Source organism: Hirundo rustica, chromosome 15 (genome assembly GCF_015227805.2).
Source record: "Hirundo rustica isolate bHirRus1 chromosome 15, bHirRus1.pri.v3, whole genome shotgun sequence".
Taxonomy (NCBI): Eukaryota; Metazoa; Chordata; class Aves; order Passeriformes; family Hirundinidae; genus Hirundo; species Hirundo rustica.
This window is the reverse complement of record NC_053464.1, coordinates 16,521,555-16,540,364: the sequence shown is the minus strand read 5'-3', so window position 1 is coordinate 16,540,364 and position 18,810 is coordinate 16,521,555. Positions and strand designations below refer to the sequence as shown.

Below are 18,810 nucleotides of genomic sequence, written 5' to 3'. Positions count from 1 at the left end.
AAACACAGAAAACTGATTTCAACTCCATGCACATGTTAATCAGGGTCATTGCAAAGGAATTTTACCAAAAGACCATTGGTGGGGGGGGCAAAACAGGCCTGGTGCTTGTTTTTCCAAAGCCTTACACATGCATGCCAGGGCTTGGCCCCAGGCTCTGCTAAACTCAGTGCCTGATCTGCACTCAGTTCTTACACAAGGATTCCTGCTTCATGGAACAGGAGCATTTCAGTTTTAAAATGGCCACAGGCTTGAAACCATACTCCTGCTCAAACAGCCCTGAAGAGGAAGGGGGGCAGGAAGGGAGGAAGGAACCCAGGACTGCATTCAGCTACATCTCCACACCTGGGCTGCAAAAGAGGCAGCACACATGCCAGGGCCTGAGGGACAAAAGCTGGGCATGGATGGCCCTGCAAAGCTGCTACAAGGGAAACAATGGACAGCATCCTGTATCGTAAATGAAATGCAACAAAAGGAAGGCGGGGACAAGGGGGAAGGGGACCCTCCACCTGCTCAACTCAGAGGCCACAAGGAGAGGCACTCCTCACAGCCTGTCTAGGACACCACAATCAGACAGGGAAGTTTTTTTTTACTGACTCAAAGGAGGCAGATGGGGTGATCCAGGCATTCCATAACTCTGCATCTCTCACCTACTGGACGTGCTGATGGATCTTAGCAAAAAGGCAAGCCGTGACATATGGGAAATAAAAAGACACATACCCATCAGGAGACTCGGAGGAGGAAGCCGTAGGAAACCGATGGGCTGACAAGCTCCAAAAGATGCACGGTGGCCCAGAAGCTCAAACATTCTCCCCTTCCTTCAAGGAATGGCATCACAGGCAGACAAACTCTCTTTTGCACACAATGAAAAAAAAAAGTGGGGTTAGACACAGGAAAAACAACGGTCTTTGCTTTAAAAAGGATGGTAAGCTGTAGATGCAAAAAGCTCTGGCCTTACACTTCCTAAAACAACCCCATACAGGGACTCACTGGAGCTCCCCATGACACCCACAAGCCTCCCTCCAAATGCCTGCTGCTCTGGCTCTCTTCACCCTGGCAAAGCAAACTATGGAACAGGCTTAGACAGCTGCTAAAACCAGGAACACAGGGACAACACTGGCCAGGGAACTAGAGGCAGGCCTTGGCCTACACGTGCCTTCTGGACGTGCCGAGTGCACTGTACCAAAAGGCCGCCAGTGACAAAATTAAAACACCTTCTGGTCCTAGCATGTCGGGCCACAGGGTGGAGAGGCATGGCCAGACCTTTCGGCACCAAACACATGACGGATCAAAGTAGTTCTGCAACAAATAAGCCGAGCTAGGGGATCATACAAGCCATACACAGAGGTACAGGTACTCGTGGCACAAGAAAAATTCTACAAGGACTTAGGATAGCTCTAGGGAAAAGACACAACCTGCCTAGCCCCTGACATCCCCAGAGTTACAGCCAGGGGCACAGGAGGAAGGGAGAAATCAAGAAACACCTTTGCAAGGGGCTTCTAGAAAGTAAGGGGCCGTGCGTACGGCTCTTGCCCCTGGCTTCGGCAAGGACAAGGGCTACACCCAGGGGACAGATGGAAGGATCTCCCTTGCAACAAAGGCTTGCAGTTCCTTACCCTTATATTAGCCAGACTATTCTGGGGGGGAGAAGCAAGGGATGTCTCTTTCAAACCACAGCTAACCACCGTACTGTCTCTTCTCAAATCTCTTCCACAGCAACCTCAGCTGCCACACATGCTACCCTGGCACCTTGCTCTTCAGCATCTCCAGCCACAACGTGGGGTCCTACTCCAGGCGCTGCCAACAACCACCGCTCCTGCTCAAGTGCCCTGCACCTGTCCGAGCGTGGCGGACCACGGAAAGAGGCGTCACCACGGCTGCACCCGGCACCCTCGGCGCCAGGCCTCAGAGGCCCTGCAGATTGGGACGCCTCTGCTGGAAGGACAAGGGTGGTAAGCCGTGACTGCCGCTCAGAAGGACTGGGTGGCATGACAAAACCTTCAAAAACGTAGCCTTGAAAAACACAACACACCGACACCAATACTCCATTCAAAACCAACCTCATCGACAGACAAACAAACACAAAAGAAAGAAAAAAATAAACTTTATCCCTTCTCACGCACCCCTTACAAAGATAGGCAACACAAGGATTAAAAACCACCTCCAAACCGCTACACAGAAAATACATAGAAAACATGAAAAAACCTGAAACAAAAAAAAAGGGGAAACCTCCAGCAGCCACCCACGCTGGCCCCAATTCAAACGCAAACACCTCCCAAGGATGCACAACGATGAAAGACATACTGCCGTTCAACAAACCAAACAAAGAAAACCCTAGCGTATCGTAGACAACAATCCAAGGACAAATAGGACAAAACCTGAACAAATGAAACGCATCCTACCTCAAACACCACGTGCTCACCAGAATAAAAAAAATAAAACAACAAAAACTCTCATGCACCTCAAGCGACAGCCCGTTGCACCTTGCTAAACCTTAGAAAACACTCTTTCAAACAGAACACACCACCACCAAAAAAATTTATATATATAATTTAAAAAATCTCACCAGCAAAACTCGATTCCGTAACAACCTGATTGACATGCAAACTAAGAAACACAAAATGAAGTCGATGAATAAATAAATTTTATCCCTTCTCACACACCACTTACAATCAAAATAAAGAGACACAACGACAACAAATGAACGACATCACACCACCTCAAACACAAGAAAACACAACACAATGTACCAAACTGAATAAAAGGGACCGCTCCGTGAATAAAAACCTCTTACGCTTTAAGCGACGGCCCTTTACGCTGTCATAAACCTCAGAAAACAGCCTTGACAAACACCTGACACCACCAAAAAAAATTCAACACCAAAAAGCTCAAAACCGACCTGACCGACATGGAACTTAAGAAAGGCAACGGGACGTACGCAAATAAACCCTATCCTTTCTCATACGCTGCTTGCAAACAAAATAAAGCAACACCCTTATTAAAGAACACAAAAAAGAGAAAACTTCCCATTTAAAAATCATCACACTCCAGCAGCCAACGGGGATAGCCTCCCCCATGCAGCCCTAAAAAAGAGCTCCTAAAGCATCCACAACAATAAAATACACACTGCAATCCAACAAAACAAAGAAATAAACCCATCTCCTATCACAAACAAGAATACTAGTCTAAAGATTAGAAAACACGGCCAAATAAATGACAGGACACAACCTCAAACCCAATAAAATAAACGCGACAGACTCAGCACAATAAAAGGGATCACCGAATAAAGAACCACCTCTCCTAGACATCAACACGTAGACCGTGCCACAGCAGTAAACCTTAGAAAATACGGCCCTTAAAAACAGAATACGCCACCAAAAAAAAATTCAACACCAAAACAACCACAAAACCCACCTCATTCACGTGGAACACGAGAAACACGACGTGAAAGAAATAAATCCCATCTCACTAAACATTTAAAACCACCTTCAAACCACTCAAGGGAAAAACTTAGACCTTTAGAAAAAAGCCATCTAACACGACACACAAGCCTCCACCGGCCAGCAACGCTGGCCCCGCTAGGAACAAACAGCTAGCCACCAAATTCTCCACAAGGATAAAATAGACACTGCAATCCAACAAACCAAAGAAAGAAACTCCTATCACACGATAAGCATCACGCTACCTCAAACCCACTAACACAAATGCTACACGCTCACCACGAGAAAAACGATCCATAAACACCTCTCCTACACCTCAAGCGATAGCCCCCTGCAGCACAGTAAACCTTAGAAAACACATCCTCTAAAAAAAGAACACCCCACCAAAAAAACAGAAAGCGGATCAACAGGAAACGTAAGAAATGCAACATGAAATAAACAAATAAATGAATAAGCCATATCCTTTATCACACACCATCCACAAAACATCATTTCAAAACCACCCTAACACCCCTCAACAAAACAAAAACAAAAAACAATTAAAAAAAAAAAAAAAAAAAAACCCCACACAAACACCCACAACACACTGCATCTAACAAAACACCCTAGCTTCCACCAGACAGCCACACTGGGGCCCTACCCCATCTCAATGCTCACATCCAAGAAACAAAAACAAAATCACAACAACATGTGCCAGACGCCTATTCAAAATAAGACTGAAATCCACTCCACCTCCAATACAAACACACCCACCCATAAAGTGATCCTCACTTTAAAAAAAAAAAAAAAAATTGGACACAAGAAACAACATCAAAACACAACATACACCACCAAACAAGATCCTAGCGAATAGAAACCTTTCCCATGCTGGACAAGCTGGCCTTTCCTGCCATTTCAGCCCTCCAAGGAAAGGAAGCGGCAACAACCGGCATGAGCCCCACGTGAAACCCATCCCGTGGCAAAGGTACGTACGCTCCCCTTCTATTTACTCCCTGAGAACAACAAAAAAATAAACCAAAGCTCTCAAACGATGACAAAAGACAGCTTGACATCTTTTTATACAGACAATAACACAAGAGGTCTTCCTTCTCTCCAGTCAAGCCACTTGGATCCTCAAAACCTCATTTTTTCTTTCCAGGGCCATTGGGGAGGGAGGAATGACACAAAAATGCAAAGGAAAACACTCCCAAAAACCCACCCTTGCTGCTGCTGCTACCTGGCACAAAGGTTTGCGGCTTAGCACCTCCTTGAAGCCGTGCTAGGCGTGCAAGTGCATCCAGGGGCCCCCCCAGAACACTGGATATCGTCTCACAGCTATTCTGTGTCACGTGCCGTGGACACCCAAAAAGCCCCTCTCCTCCAGCAGCTCCACGCCAAAAGAAGCGTCACTGGCACCAGCCACCCCCTCATCACCCACACGCTTCTCACCTGCCTCTGCTCTGGACCCGGGCTCTGACACCTCATCGTGCTGAGGCCTCACACCAGGCAGCTGGGAGGGCAGGGGCACGGCGGACCTGCTGCTCATGCCAGGGACAGCTCCTTGCCTACACCTGACACACTGGGCCACCAGCCTTCCCTTGCTAGCCACAAGAACCCCGCTTCCCCAGCACGTGCCCGAGGCTTAAATGGGGAGGCCACCTCCAAAAGGACACGGGCCTCAGGTTCACAACTCCAAAAATTCCCCAAACATCATTTCCCTTCATTTGCAATTCTGCCTTTGCCATCATGAAGACCTTGACTTTCTCTGCAAGGATTTCAAACATCCCTTGACTGGGATGTTCATCAGCTGGCCTGCTATGCTGTGCCTAGGGCTTAGCGGACAAGCCCGGCCTAAATCCAAACCCCCCGCAAGTCTTGGGAAATACACAGACGCTTTACAAATACTCCCCCTTCCTTCAACACCCCCGCGCACATGCGCAACCTCCTTTCTTGCCCACACCGTCTCCCCGCCACAAATCCCACATCTCACAAAACCAAACACAAATCCAATACCAGCGTTCGCTTCCAAAGGAAAATTATTGACACGTTGGCCGACATCTGTAGGGCCTCGGGGACCCTGCCGCTTGTGAGCCCAAAGCTGATTTGAAAAGGGGCTGCAAGGAGCGGCTGCCTGAGGGGCTCCCTGGGAAGCTCCCCTGATCGGGGGTGTGCAGCTTCTCTAGCCTGTTTCGCTGCAGGGACAACGTGTTCGTGGATGGCTGGGAGCTGTGGCATGTGGGACTATGGAGGTGTCCGGAACGTGGGACATGTGGACGGCACAACCTCTGCTGCAGCTGCAAGGCACCTGTTCGGGGACGCTCACAGTGGGTCTCACAATGCAAAAGCCTTTTCCTACCTGGGGTGGCGTGGCGTGGGGGAGCTTTTGCCTTCACACATTCTTCTACACATCACAGTGATGCTGGGCCCTCGTGCTTTTGGAGGGGGGAGACACCAGGCACTCTCGTGGAAAGCACACAGCCTTTCCTACCTTCATTCTTCCCCCTTTCATCTCTTCTGCTGTACGTCTGCTTGGGACAGGACTGGAGCACTTCTGCTCCACAGACAGAAGGTGCTGCTGGCCTGGCACCTCTGGCCAAGGGGGATAGGGAGGCACCAGGGGGTTTTGCCATCATTTCAACTCCTGTGGAGGGAGGCCACTGGAAAACTCTTGGAGGGAAAGCTGCCTCACCTTTCAAACCTGCTTACGTGATGCGAGTGTGGGATAGGGCCGGGGACCTGGGCTGCATAGGACACGGAAAAGGACGGGTCCACGGGTCCCCTTCAGCTTGCAAAAACCCGGGGTGGGAAGAACCGACGGGTGCCCTTTGTGCTCTTGGCAGATGGAGGAACACATTTCAAGAGGAAAATCTACAGGGAACTGGCCAGCAACTTGCTGAGACTTACTTATTGCACAAACACACCGTTTTTCGCCAAGGTCTATTACTTAGGCAACATCAAGCTCTCCTTTTCAAAGCATGCACAACTCCTAACACCGGGCCACACGCATGCTGCAGAAAGGGAAGGGAAGCAGGCTTACAGGGCTGGCAAAAGCGGGCAGACGCCTCACTACCACATCCAACTGGGACCCCAAATGCCCCCTACTAAGGGGGGCAGGGGAAGCAGACTTTATTGGCCCACCAAAAAGGGCCGCTCTTCATCTCTAACACCTCGTGCGCCAGGAAACACATTTCTGACAGATGAAATTTAAAACGCAAACCATCGGCTGCTGAGACAAGTTCGGCATCTTGGCAGGGGATTGCTTAAAACGCACCATCCTGGAGGCTTAGACTGGCACCACCGAGTCAGACCAGCAACAGCAACGGCTTCTGGCTAGCGCTCACGGCTCACCGGGCACATGTCACCTCCAACGCCGACATCCAGCTTCACCTCCTGAAAGGAAACACAAACAACAAGGCTGTCATAGACAAATCATGCACACCACCCTGACAAATACATACACCCTCCCATCTCTAATAGTTCTCTGACTTCCTTCTCCCTCACCAGTGCAGCCTTAGCCTTAAACATCAAACACCACAAAAAAAAAAAAAAAAAAAAAAAAAAAAAAAAAAAAACAACCAAACAAACAACCCAAACAAACTCCAAGCAAATGGAACTCTCTCTTAGCAACAGGAGGCTTCCAGAGCTTAACCCTTATCTAAAAAAGTAAAAAAAGACAGAGGAAACAAAAACCAACAGCATTCAGTCAGGACCAAAAGTAAAAAAACAGATTAAAACGGAGCGTTAAAAAATGAGTGGTTCTATGCTTACTTAAGCCATGAAAATAAACTCCACGTTTAGATCATGCCTTTCAATCATAAGAAAGAGAGGCATTTTAAAAAAGAATGGTTTTCACGGGTGTGGAAATTGAAGCAAAAAGGTTGATGAGAAACCAAGTCATAGCCTATAAAATGCTGAAACAGAGAGAAAGAGTTGAGAAGCCCCCTGCAACGGTAAAAAACGAAAAAGACATCTCTGGACCTTAAAGTAAAAAATACTTTCCTTTAAAGTGATGCACCTTTAAAAAGGAACACCTCGGGATGCTACAGTCTAAAACCCATCACCCATAAGCGGCTTAAAAAACTCCTCCTAACAAAGTCACAAAAGCAAGCTTATCCAAGCGCTTGTTTTGAAAACACTTGAAAACCCACAAAAAAAATCTGCTAAGTGAGCCGTAAAATCCACAACGATAAAAAATACTCTTCCCCTAATAAATGACAAAAAGACTAGGCTCAAACAATAAAAGGGACTAAAAAGGACAAGTTTGGGCTCTTGATGCTCTTTTGGAAAAAAGTCTTCTTCACATCCCCCATCAAACAAGGTTCAAATCCTTCCTGCTTCTCAAGTAAACCTTCCAAAAAATAAAACTCAATTCAAAAACCAAAGGCAGGCAAAGACACAAATTGGCAACGCTCAACCCGGCGCCGCCAACAGCAACGCCCTCATTTGCAACACAAAACAGACAAAAGACTGCCTTCCAACCGACCGGGGCTGGGCGCCCACCGGGGACCGCTCCGGCACCGCCCCGACCACCAGCACCCGATCAGCCCTCCAGGACAAAGGGACACGACACAGCCATATTTTATCTCTGACCACAAACTCTTTCCTCAAGTCCACAGAAATCAAAACTGGCTCCGTCAAAAGCCCCAGGGAGCGAAAAACGAGCCTGACAAGGCACCAAAAAACCCCCACTGCTCCATCCCTCACACCAAGCACAAGAAAAATCAAGCCTTGGCAAGAAAATACCACAAAAGCCAAGCGCACGGCTTGCTTTGCTGCAGCCCGCCCTGGGAAAAACCTGCCTACCCCTACATCTGAAAGACAACAGGGTGCAACAGCCAACACACAAGGGAATAGGGTCTAAAGAAATCTCAGAGCAAAAAAAAAAAAAAAAAAAAAAATATATATATATATATACATACACACACGCATTAATAAATTCAACACCAAAACTCAATTCAAAACCGAAAACATCGACCTGGAACCTAAGGAACGCAGGATTAAGAAAGAAATAAACCCGATCCCTTAGCACACAACATCGACAAACAAAACAAAACCACACGTTTCTTCAAAACCACCTGAAAACCGCTCAGCACAAAAAAAAAAAAAAAAAGGAAAAATAAAATAAAATAAAATTAAAAAAAAGGCAGCGAACAAGCACCCCAGCCTCCACCACACACCCAGGCTGCTCCCCGTGAAATCCTAAAGCTCCCAAAACATTCCACAACCAGAAAATACACACTGCAATCCAAAAAAACGAACAAAGAAACCCCTAGCCTACGAGAAACGAGGATACAATTCCAAAGATCACAAAATCCGAACACATCAACGACATCGCGCCACCTCAAACCCACCAAAAACAAACGCCACGAAGTCACCACCATCAAAGCCGCTGATGAATAAAGAAAAACCTCTCCACATACCTCAAGCGACAGGCACTTACACGGCGGCAAATCGGACAAAACAACCTTGCCGAAACGGCGCCTCTTTCGAAAAATTCCGAACGCCGCTCCTCCACCAGACAGGAGGGACGGGGGAGCCGAGCACTTTCCACCCTCGGCCACGACTCGCTCCGCCCTGCCCTTTCAGTCCCGGGGACACCACGCCACCGAACACATGGGCGCTGCCCGGCCGGCCCCGGCTCCCCTGCCCCCCGCAAAGGGACCGCGACTCCCGGGGGCAGAGCCGCCCCCCCCCCCCCCCCCACACACACACAGCGCCGGGGAACCGACGAGCCATGAGCACCATGCGTACATACTGAGCATTCAGCGCCGGCTTGCCGCTCTTCCTACGCACCGCGGCAAAGAGAAAACCACCCCCCACCACCCTTCCCAGCACCGGGAAACCCGCCCGAAAAGAGCCATGGGCACCACGTACCCACGGCGCCGGCCTACCTCGCTTCCTTCTCGCCAACACCACGCCAACACGAGCCGCCGCACCGCCAGTCCCCAAAGGCATCCTCTCTGCCGGCGCCAGACCCGCCCCCCCCCCCCCCCCAACCTTCCCCGCCCGTGCGCCATGCGGCCGGGGCAACCCGTAGCTCCTGCCGCACATTCACCGCCGCGGCGCCGCGCTTTAGCGCTAAAATGGCAACTGGAAAAACACCCCCCGCCGCCCTCTTCCCAGCGCGCGGAAACCCACCCGACCTCGCCCTGCGCCTGCACGACCGAGGAGCCCCGCCGCTGCCCGGCCTCTGTCCCCGGAACGCACGCGGCTGCCGGGACACGCACGGACCTCCTCCGGAATAACGAAACGAAAACACGCCCTCCCCACGAACCCACGATCACTCACCCGCGGTGCTGCTGCTGCCTCACACAAAGCTCTGGACCTTCGGCCCGCGCCCGCTGCCTGCTCCAGCCCGGCCGCGGAGCCTCTTCGGGAGCTGAGACCATCCGGGAGCCGGTCGCCTTCAAAAAGGCGCCCTATGCTCCGAAGGCTCAACAACACCCTCAGTGATCGCTCTTTTAAGAGAGTTGCAGGGGCAACTCATCCACGAGGCTCTCCGTGCGCCTGCAGACACGGCCGCTCCATCGGCTCGGCGCTGCTGCTTCTCCACGGCGAGGTCTCTTCAGGTGGCGCACACTGCTGCGCGCCCTGGAACCCCCACTCGACTGACCTCCCACACTCCCTTTTCACAGCGAACGAGGTGGCGGGCTTTGACTCTCGGACCAATGGGGTGAATGAATTTCAAAACGACCAATCGGAGCAAGGATCCAAAACGGACCAATGGGGAAACGGGAAAACGACCAACCGCAGAATGCCCCGAGCTCACAGCCCGGACTCGGGGACAGGCACGGAACGGAGGCAAAAAAGAACGGGCCCAAAAATACCCGCCCAAAAATCCTCCAAAAGAAATGCCCCAAAAGACCCCCAAGCGCAACTACCACAACCCTGCCACTCGCCACGTTCAAACCAAAAAAGCCTTCATGCTAGGCTATATTTTAAATTTTAGTCTTTATTATGTTTATATTTATCATTATCGTTTCTGTTTTATATCTGTACCTATGTATATTATAGATATCATAATACACACAGCATGTCATAATAGAGATTGTATTTATTTATATTGCTGATATTATTTTTCATATTTTATACTGCTATTTTTATTAATTATACTTTCCTATTTTTGTATCGATTTTTAAAATTTTCTGTTTGTTTATATGGTAAATGATGTTTTAAACTATACAAATTCATTAACCTGACACATCAGAACTACAATCAATTAGAATTAAATGAGTCTGCTTTTCTAAAGGGTAAAGATTTCATTCTCATTAAAATCATATTGGCAGATTTTCTCTTTCTGTGGTTTTTTTCGGGGGGAGGTTGTTTGTGTGGAGGGTTTTTTTTTGTTAGAGTGCTTTTTTTTTGTGGTTTGGGTTTCGGTGTTTTGGGGTTTTTTTGTTTTTGTTTTTTGGTTTTGGTTTTTTTGGGTTTTTTTGTGGGTTTTTTTGGGTGCTTGCTTTGTTTTGGATTTCATTCTTACTAAACAATGAGTAAACAATGAGGTTTGGAGAGTTACGGAATAAAAAATAGACTTTCTTTTATTGCTGCCTCTGAAATACACCCCGACATCAACTGACTCCTGCTAACACTGTACGTGGGTTTGGAGTGTACTGTACAGGGAGGTTTGGAGTGCCCAGGGCTGTCACCTAGAGGTGACACTGAGTGCTCAGGGTGGGGACAAAGTGGGGATCAGGCCCAGCTTGGGCTCGGATGAACTTTCCCAAAGTCTTTTCTGACCTCAATGCTTTTGGGATTTTACGATTGCGGGAACCCGCCGGTGAACCTGGGGCCGTTTGCCGCCGGGGTCTGGGTGGCTCGGAACTTAACGGACCTCGACCCGATGGCCCCGCAGCCCGTCCCGTAGCAGGTATGGGCTGGGGGCAGTGAGGGCTGGGAGGCTCCCTGGGGGTGGGATCCGGTGGAAGGGACCCCCAGGAATTAAATCCAACCCCTGGCCCTGCACAGACACCCCAGAATCCCACCCTGTGCGTCCCTGGAGCGCTGTCCAAACGCTCCTGAAGCTCTGGGGCTGTGTCCGTTCCCTGGGGAGCCTAGGCAGTGTCTGAACCCTCTGGGGGAAAGAGCCTTTCCCAATCTCCATCCGAAATCTCCCAAATGCAGCCCGCCCTTGGCTGCTGTCCCTGCCACCTGAGGCCTCAGGGCTGAACAACCCCCCCCCCAACTCACCCTGACCCCCTCAGGACAGCACTGTCACCCTGTGAGTGACACAAATCAGGGGCGAGCCCACCCCAAAACCCACAGAAGCCCCTCTTTACACAGATTTTAAAGCAGAACCACCTCCCCTGATTATGCTGAATCCCTGTCCCAGGAAGGAGTCGGTGCCACCAGGAGGAAAGCTCGCCCTCCCACCGGGATCGGAGCTGTGGGGCTGCTCAGATCCCCCTGGAGCTGGTCAGATCACCCCTGTCCTGCCTGGAGCACTGACAGGGACAAAAGGGAGCTTAGTTTCCCATCCATCCGTTCCTTCCTTCGGGAATTGTTTCCTCAAGGATGTGCATGGAATTTCTTCCTGTGCCCTCTACCCCCGGATGTTTATTAAAGTTTATGGAATAACAACATAGCCCACTGAAATTTTGTTTCTTTCTTTGGTTCGGTGTTTGTTTGTTTTTTATTTTAATAAGAAACTTCGGCTTACAAAAAGCAAGACATAAAAAGAGTAAAGATTTTTTAAAAACCCTCCAAAAACATAAAAACATGATTTCTATTTCACACCCGAGGGCCAGAGGGATGAGCTCGACCCTGAGACCCATCAGCTGCTTCTGTGAGGGAAAATCCAGATTGGGATGAAACTCCAGGCACAGAGCTTCCTGGGAAAAGTCTGCAGAAAGCTGGGACAGGTGAAGGAATGATGGCCAAGGTGGGAGGAGAAGCCTTTGGGTGTTGCACAGCATTGAGTGCCCTGGGCTGGGGCCACCCTGGGTGGGCGTTACTCACCGCTTGTGAGTTACTCACAGATTGCATAGGGGCCACTGGGAGCTAGAGGTTGCACCCCAGCTGCTCTGAGGTGCTGCGGAGGAGCAGCAGCAGCAGCTCCTGGTCCCAGGCAGTGCCACTGGGGTTCCTGGGCTTGGGAATTCACATTATTTGGGTCTTTTCCCTGGGGTTGGAGTTGGAGACATTGTGGGAGCAGCTGCCCTCAGGCTTAGGGACACAAGAGCCCCTCGTGCCCCCCCCCCCCCAAAAACCCCATAAAAACCTTCCAAAAGGCTCTTTTCCAAAGGTGCTGTTGGAACGTGCTATAAAAAAACTGCAGCTCTGTGTAAAGTGGGGATAATTCCCATTTGGCAGACATGGTTTCTGTGGGAAAAGGGGATTAATTAGGATGTTCCAGGCGCTTTGGAGTTCATCTCAGGTTTGATTTGGTCCCACTAATCCCCCCCAGCCCAGGGTCAGCCTGGGGCCAGGCCCTGCAGAGGATCCAGGTGTGATTTGGGGCAGTTGGAACAAACCTGGATGAATGAAAAGCTGCTGAGGAGCCAGGAAAAGTCAGGAATTCCATAATATCCCAAGCTGGAAGGGACCCACAAGGATCGGCCCTGGGTGAATCCCCCCTGGCTCCTCCTCGGACCCTCAAGGTCCTTCCTTTGTAGCCTTTAATTAATTAATTGGATTCTCTAGTCACTTGCTGCTGTCCTTCAGAAGGACATGCTAGGTCTGCACTGGCAGTGACATCAGGAATGAGCTTGGAGCAGAAACTTGATCTCACTTAAAACTGCTGAAAAATCCAGAAAATTCTGGTTTAAAGCTGCTGGGGAAAAGGCAGAAAAAGCTGATACCGACCTGCTGAAAGAACTCCAGAAATATCTGATTTAGAACTGCTGAAAAAAACACTCCAGAAAAATGGAGTGGAATCCACCCAAACTCCAGCCTGGCTCCTCTGTCCAAAGGAATCACATCCCTCCTGTCTGCCAGGGGATTCCACAATGAGGGAAAACGCCTTCCCTTCCCTGCCAGGAATCTGGAATTTAGTCTGTGATTTACTTTTTTAAGTGATGGAGAACAGCCTTAACTATGCCCTCAGGAGTGGGAAATCCTGCCCATCCTGCATGGAAAAGCAGATTTTTAAGCAAGTGTTTTCCTGGGAATTCATCCTCGTTCCCTCCCTGGATGGGAAGCTGGGGAATCAGTTTGTGAGCAGCCCCCAAAATCAATAATAATCATTAATAGTACATGGAATTCATGTGGAATTCATTCTGACACCCCCCCAAAATCAATTAATAAATCACTCACTGTATATGGAATGAATGCGGATTTTTATGACTTAAATGGATGAATTTAGCAGATTCTAGGATGCTCCACAATCCAGCTGCAATAAATGGAATATTGGTTTGACAAGACACCAAAAATCCGTGGAGCTGTTGCCCAGGAACCTGCCAGGCTGAGAGAATCCATGCAAACACTGCCAGGATAATGGAAAGTGGGGGGTTGTTCCCCATTTCTAAGCCAGGAATTAACATCAGCTTAGGGACAGAAGGTGCTTCCCATCCCAAAAAAACCCACTGGAATTTTTCCTCCTTGCTCTGACACATTTCCAGGCCAGGCCTGGCATGAGAGGCTTGGATGGCATTAAAAAAACAAAACAAAACAAACACAAAAAACCAAAAACAAACCAACAAAAAAAAACCCCGCAAACAAAAAACCCCCACCACCTTAAAATTCCAATTTTACCTGTCCTGCACCCTGGGAACAGGTGTTGGAATTATTACAAATCCAAGGATTTCAAACATGGACTCGGCTTCTGGAATTGCGGGGGAATTCCATCTACACGGGCAGGGAATGTGACTGCTGCTGGCACTTGGAAACCCACACAAATCAGGGGAATTAATCCCCAATTTCCCAAAATGTCTCTCCCATGGGAAATATTATTGGATGCCAAGCACCTAATGTAAGGAACTGGGCCAAAGTGGAGCTGTTCGGGCAGGTAAAGCTGATTGCTCTCTTCCTCCTGGCATTGATGGGCTTTGTTTCAGGTGGGGTTTCCCTTTGCCATTAATAATTTTTCTTTTAGGTGGGGTCTCCCTCTGCCACTGATGGCTTTTGTTTTAGGTCAGGTCTCCTTCTGCCATTGATGATTTTTATTTCAGGTGGGGTCTCCCATTGATATGTTTTGTTTTAGGTGCAGTATTTCTGAGCCAGATTTTTCCTCTTACCACCTTTAAAATCCTCGGTTCTACCAAGAACATCCCCCCCTCCCACACCCAGTCTAACTACTTTAGACACCTGTTCTAAGATTTTGAGCTTATTCAACAGGTAAAGAGCCAATAAGGGCACTGAATTCTCTCCATATCCCATCTTCACCAAATCTTTCATCAGCTTACTGACTTCTCATTCCAAGCTGCCTGCAAACTTGAGTAAAACCCAATGAAATTAAGGATTAATATGCACAAAATATTCAGTTGTGGCAGAAAACACCTGTTCGAGGGAGTTTCACAAATCTGATGGCTCAAAAGTCACACAGCTGCTTTTAGCAGCAATGGAGGCAAGTTAAAGGCCCACTTTTGGCCACTATTTCCCCAAAAAATTCAGGGCCCAGTGCCTCACCTGAAGCGTTTAAGGTGCAGCCGAAGGACCTGAGGTAGTCTGTAGATCAGCAACTGCTTTTTAGCTTCACTCAGAACAAGAGGTTTGGGAGAAGATTTTCACCGTTTGCCTGCCAAAATCAAAAAACAAAAACAAAAACAAAACAAACAAAAAAAACACCAAACAAACAAAAAAAAAAAAAAAAAAAAACACCACACCAAGGCAAAGATTATTAGGATCCCCAAAAAGAAAAACCAGCACAACAGGGTGAACTCTTTGTTTTTTCCCAGCACGGGGATGGCCACAGGAATAAACATTTCTGCATTCCTCCACAACTTCTGTGGGATCCAAATTCTCCCTTCCCCTCATCACACAAACATCTGTCACCTCTGAGCTGTTCCTTCTGGAAAAAACACCACAAATATTGAGCCAAAGATATCCTGGGCTGCAGCAGTTCTAGCAGGTGAATCCCAGCCCACAAATATCCCGTATTTTATTCTCTCTGCTGCGCTGAAGAGCATTAAAAAAAACGCTCCCAGCAACAGCAAAGCTGGAAAAGAGGAAGAATTCCTCCCTACTCTTCCCAGGGATTCTTCTTCCCAGGAAAGGCTGGAGCAGAAGGGGACAGGTGGCTGTAAGACCTCCCAATTAGGACTGTAGCTGTTAATTAGATTTGTGCCCCTCTCCTGCAACAGCTAGGACAGCAGTGCCCTGACTGCTCCTGGCACTTGGGGCCTTTTCCATGACTCTTTCCAGCTGGAAAATGCTTCCTGAGCCATTCAGGATTCCTTAAAAGTCATTTAGAATTCCTCAAAAGCCACTTAAGAATTCCTCGGCCGTTTAGAATTCCTTAAAAGCCATTCGGAATTCCTTAAAAGTAGTTTAAAACCCTCGAGCCATCTAGAATTCCTTGAAGGCCATTCAGAACTTCTGAGCCCATCAGTATTCGTTGAAAGCCATTCAGAATTCCATAGAAGTAATTCAGAATTCCTTAAAAGAAAAGCCACTTAAGAATTCCTGAGCCTTTTACAATCCTATAAAAGCCTTTTAGAATTCCTTGAAAGTCATTTAAAATCCCTGAGCCATGTAAGTGCCCAAACTGACATGGCAGGGCCAAAAAAATGACACGGCAGGCACAGGCAAAAATGGCACATCAGAGACAAACAGTGACCTGTGAGAGCCCAAAAATGACATTTTAGAGCCCAAAAATGGCATGACACAGCCAAGAACTGACACATCAGAGCACAACCAGAGCCCAAAGGAGCCAAAGCCACCATCAGGAGGTGTCCCCTGAGTGTCCACTCCCCTGAGTGCTCTCTCCCCTGAGTGCCCGCTCCCTCGAATGCTCTCTACCCCGAGTGCTCTCTCCCCCCCGAGTGCCCACTCCTCGGAGTGCCCACTCCCCAGAGTGCTCTCTCCCCCCGAGTACTCGCTCCCCCGGAGTGCCCACTCCCCCCCGGAGTGCCCACTCCCCGGAGTGCCCACTCCCCGGAGTGCGCACTCCCCAGAGTGGGCACTCCCCGGAGTGCGCACTCCCCGGAGTGGACACTCCCCGGAGTGGGCACTCCCCGGAGTGCGCACTCCCCGGAGTGGACACTCCCCGGAGTGGGCACTCCCCGGAGTGGACACTCCCCGGAGTGCCCACTCCCCGGAGTGGACACTCCCCGGAGTGGGCACTCCCCGGAGTGGACACTCCCCGGAGTGGGCACTCCCCGGAGTGGGCACTCCCCGGAGTGCGCACTCCCCGGAGTGGACACTCCCCGGAGTGGACACTCCCCGGAGTGGACACTCCCCGGAGTGGACACTCCCCGGAGTGCCCACTCCCCGGAGTGGACACTCCCCAGAGTGGGCACTCCCCGGAGTGGACACTCCCCGGAGTGGACACTCCCCGGAGTGCGCACTCCCCGGAGTGGACACTCCCCGGAGTGGGCACTCCCCGGAGTGCGCACTCCCCGGAGTGGGCACTCCCCGGAGTGCGCACTCCCCGGAGTGGGCACTCCCCGGAGTGCGCACTCCCCGGAGTGGGCACTCCCCGGAGTGCGCACTCCCCGGAGTGGGCACTCCCCGGAGTGCGCACTCCCCGGAGTGGACACTCCCCGGAGTGCCCACTCCCCGGAGTGGACACTCCCCGGAGTGGGCACTCCCCGGAGTGCGCACTCCCCGGAGTGCACACTCCCCGCCGTGCCCTGGCTCGCACCGCCGCGCCTCTGGAATAACGAAACGAAAACACGCCCTCCCCACGAACCCACGATCACTCACCCGCGGTGCTGCTGCTGCCTCACACAAAGCTCTGGACCTTCGGCCCACACTCCCTTTTCACAGCGAACGAGGTGGCGGGCTTTGACACTCGGACCAATGGGGTGAATGAATTTCAAAGCGACCAATCGGAGCAAGGATCCAAAACGGACCAATGGGAAAACGGGAAAACGACCGACTACACAAAGAACCCACGGTGCCTCACTTTTCCCTCGGCCTCATCTCAAAATCACAGGGATGCTGGCCCTTGCTGCTTTTGCAGGGCACGGGGACACAGGCGCTCTCACGGAAGGTACCAAGGCTTTCCTGCCCTCTCTTCTTACCCCTTCAGCTTGTGAAAAACGCCAAGCACTTCTTTTAAAATTTTTAAAGTTTAATAGTAAATAAGATGGTTATAATAATAGAATTAGAGTAAAAAAATTGAACCGTTTTAGACTTAGGACAATACAAGACAATAAAAACAAAGTTACAGACGTCTGGGTGCCTCTCCCGAGCCACAAGCTCTGGAGAAGGACCCCTGTTAACAAAGGATTATCTCTTAAAAGCAATAGCCTGTTCAATATTCATACATAATGCATATATATAAATTCTATTCAAACAAAGAATTGTCTATGGTTAGTATCACTTTTTTCCTTTAATCTCTATGGCATCCACCAGGCTGAGAGAAGCAGGAGGAGCTGGTCTCTTCTGATAAGGAAGTAGTAAATTCTTTCTTTCTTTCAAAGATTTACATTTTCCGGTGGTTGGTACATAAAAACTACATTTTAACTACAAAACTACATTTACTATACTATCAAAATATTAATACAACATTAACAATTAACACAACACATAGAGTAAATATCTTGCGTAGAGCCATATAATATGCACTTTTCACAAGCTCTTCTCCAGGGGCCTGGGAAGGCTCTCCGTTTGGGACATCGTTTCAGGGGTGCTGCTGCCCCTGCATCCCTGCCCAGGGGGGAGACGGAGGCACCAGGGGGTTTTTACTTATTTTAGACACCTGCTCAGGGCTGCAACAGACAAACTAAAACTGTGCAGGGAAACTTGGCCCAGCTTTTACACGTGCTTACTTCAAGGACTGTGGGACGGGCCAAAGGAGCTGCACGGCAGAGAGTACTGGAGATTAGACTTCACCTACACCTTAAAAAAAACAGGACAAGCAGAAACACCTCTTGCCCTTTGTGTTCTTCACTCATGGGTGAACAGATTTCAATCATAAAATGTCTGGGAGAGTCCCCATCGAGTGGTGAAGAGTTCATGTGTGAAAGAAGACACAGACACAATTGCTCAGCAATGCCCATGATCAATGCTAAATGAAACATTCCTTTTCAAAGCATGCACAAATCCTAGGACCAGGACAGACACATGCTGCAGAAAGGGAAGGGAATCAGGCTTACAGGGCTGGCAAAAGCTGGCAGAGACAACACTTACATGTCTAACTTGGAGTGCCAAATGCCTCCTACAAAATCACATCAGGAACAGGGGAGGGTGAATTGGCATGCCCATGGAGAAGGGACACTGTTTCTGTCAAAGGCTATGGGCCAGCAAAGGGATGGCAGCCAGCTAAAATTGTCGGAAAACAACGGGAGACAAG

At 49.4% G+C, this 18,810-nt stretch overlaps 1 long non-coding RNA gene across 2 annotated transcripts; it reads right to left on the bottom strand.

The window, feature by feature from the left end:
• Nucleotides 1–716: 716 nt before the first annotated feature.
• Nucleotides 717–9,386, bottom strand: LOC131378660 (uncharacterized). 2 transcript variants are annotated; one of them, XR_009208342.1, is made up of 3 exons: nucleotides 9,308–9,386; nucleotides 6,688–6,806; nucleotides 717–849 (listed from the first exon to the last, which is right to left on the bottom strand). It is a non-coding gene; the product is annotated as an uncharacterized LOC131378660 (long non-coding RNA). The 2 variants fall into 2 exon arrangements; XR_009208343.1 differs by lacking the exon at nucleotides 9,308–9,386 and adding an exon at nucleotides 8,857–8,984.
• Nucleotides 9,387–18,810: the final 9,424 nt, after the last annotated feature.